Below are 2,929 nucleotides of genomic sequence, written 5' to 3' on the forward strand. Positions count from 1 at the left end.
CCCATGGGTCCACCCCATATTTCTTACCGTATATTCTACCGCACAGTCGCCTAACACACCATGCTCTTTGTCGTCTTTCACAGGGACACGCCAGTCACAGGCGAAGAGTGATGCATGGGCTCACGCCTTTCTGAGAACTCCTCTCGAGCCTCCTCCCTTATACTTTGACAGGGAAGGAGCTCGGCACGGAGGTACCCCTACAAAGCTAAAGACAAAACCAACTGAGCGAGCCATATGCCATCAACGCAACCATTTCAGTTGACATTGACGGCATGAGACGGTCAGGGGCGATGGTTGCACAAACCACCCACCACGAGTCACATCGACGATAAAGACCGGGGCATTCGCGTTCAACGCTTGCACCGAGACTACCTCGGACATCATCCACCCACGATAAGCATTTCTAAGCGACGTACACTGGGGCATCCCCGGTTGAAGTTCGCGCTAGCACAACCTCGGCAAGCGACGTACACTGGGGCCTCCCTAGTCGAAGTTCACCCTGAGGTCGCCATAGTGGGTCACTCCAGCAAGTGGAGTGACGTTGGAACGCTCCTGGTCATTTGCGTCAAGACCAAGCCTCCTCCAAAACAAGCACCAGGACAACCCCGACCACTGATTCCCTAGGGCAATTTTGTATTTTCCTTCTAGACAATAGGGGAATTCACTTGAGAGATTGCAAGGGCAAATTACACGAAGTTCGACTTCCGAGTGCATAAGAATCAAACTTCCAAGAAAGCCGACCCTCACCAAATAGGGCTGGCAACACGCAACAAGTTTCCACGAGGTGAAGCACACTAAAGCGGCTTCGACAATCCAAAGTCGAGGAGTTTCAAGCAAATCTAAGGGGCACAAAACAAACCCCAGCTACAGAGCGAAAAGAAGCAGGAAAAACCCGCCAATGAAGAGAGAGAGAAAAGACGCGGGAAAAATCCGCCAATAATCAAAACAAGGCACCACCGAGATTTAAAGCTCCGGCGCCGCCAATCCAGAGAAGTCAACAAACCCCGAAAAAAAGGGGAGCAGTAGACACAACTCCTCGACGGAGACAGAACACAATGTACTCGAAGATCGAATTCTTCGAACCCTTTGTCTTTGCAAACTCGAGAGATAAAAGAATTGAGCCAGCTAGGTTGAAAACCCCTTTGGGGCGGCCTAGGCAAAAGCTAGGGTAAAAGAGAGGCACGACCGGAAACCCTTTGGGGCGGTCGTGGCAAAAGGAGAGCTCTTCCCCTTTAGGTTGAGAGGTGCGGCCCCGAGGTGGGTGACCGTAGCAAAAGGAGAGTAAAACAAGAGATAGATAAAATTGCCCCCTAGTCTCTCACACATCGTGCGGACAAGGGATCCTCAAGGGAAGTGGCTAGTTTATCAATTCTAGCACGATCCCCGATCGGCTCTGCAATACCATTCAACCGCCCAAGAGGGAACCTTCCCCAAGTACAGTGGGCAACTGAATACGCCGTCAAAGCAGTTCGGTACAGCCTACACAATAGAAGGACGAAGGAAAATGGGGGTACATCTCGCTGCAAGTGTAAATCCGTGTATCCTTTTAACCTGGGGCAACATGCTTCCCAAGCTTTCTCTTTTCTCTTTGTCTTTGCATGCCTCCAAATGGGTCACAACCACCCTTTAACATGTTACTACAAAGCTCAAATCCCAAACATTCCTCTCCGGGGGTTTAGTCATAATACTTTGGAAATGGTCAGACTGAGTCAGACCGAATCTAAACAGAAATCCCCCAAGCGGGTTACAAATGTAGTCGCCCTACGGCATCCGAATGATAAGAATCCAAAGCCAACGGGCACGTCGAACAACCGATAGAGCTGCTAGAGCATCATCGGGGACGTCTCGATATGCCCATACATAGCTAACGGGAGCCCCCCTCCTGGAGGCCTTCCATCTAGGCCTCCAAGAACGGGATCCATTTGCAATTTCAAAGCAAAATTCTTAACAGGTCGCTTAGGTGACCCGAAACTGAAGACACCATGCATGTTGCAACGACCTCTTATACTCACCTGTGTCTATCTTGCATTAGTATTTCTCACGTGGTTTACAAGTAATGCCAGGTTACAGGTACAGCACCGCAAGAACTACGACAGACTCTGATTCCCGATCACTCGGGATATGTAAGCGCTCCAGCCCAGAGCTCGAGTCCTTCAGCACGCGGCATCTCGCAAAGCAAAACCCCTCATCGCACGGCAGGGGCATCACCAGTGAAAGCACAGTTGCTCAACAGCAAAGCCGCCTTTCAGCAAAGCATGGTCGCCCTAGCAGCAACAACACATGCCTCCAATGAATCAGCACTCTCAGGGTAGCATCCACCCCACATACTTACAACACTACTGTTCTATAGGGACAATCACAAGTGATCGGGGCATCCTGACAAATGGAACAATGATCCAACCTTTGATCTTCCGTAGGGCCGAGTCCCATCGTTAGATCTCCCCCAGGGTCGAGTCCTAACCTTTGATCTTCCGTAGGGCCCAGTCCCATCGTTAGATCTCCCCCAGGGCCGGGTCCTAACCTTTGATCTTCAGTAGGGCCGAGTCCAACCCTTAGATCTTTTATAGGGCCGAGTCCCATCGATAGATCTCTCACAGGGTCGAGTCCCATCTTTAGGTTTCCACAAGACTAAGTCCCGTTTTCAGATGATACAAATACTCCATGCACTGAGTGGCATCACAATCAGTTGGCAAGCAACGGAGCATTCTGCCACAACATCGATTGCAGCATGGACAAGCTCAGCAATGGAGGAATCACAATGATTCCTTCCACACCTCACGCAACTCCCCAGTGTTTGCATTTATTTTCTGCACCTTTTCATTATCATAGTGCACTTTTAACTGGTGTGCATCTGCTCAGGGGTCCATCCCCTTCGAATAAGTCCCGACTACATTTCTGCTCAGGGGTCCGTCCCCTTCGGGTACGTCCC

Source organism: Punica granatum, chromosome 1, assembly GCF_007655135.1.
Source record: "Punica granatum isolate Tunisia-2019 chromosome 1, ASM765513v2, whole genome shotgun sequence".
NCBI lineage: Eukaryota > Viridiplantae > Streptophyta > Magnoliopsida > Myrtales > Lythraceae > Punica > Punica granatum.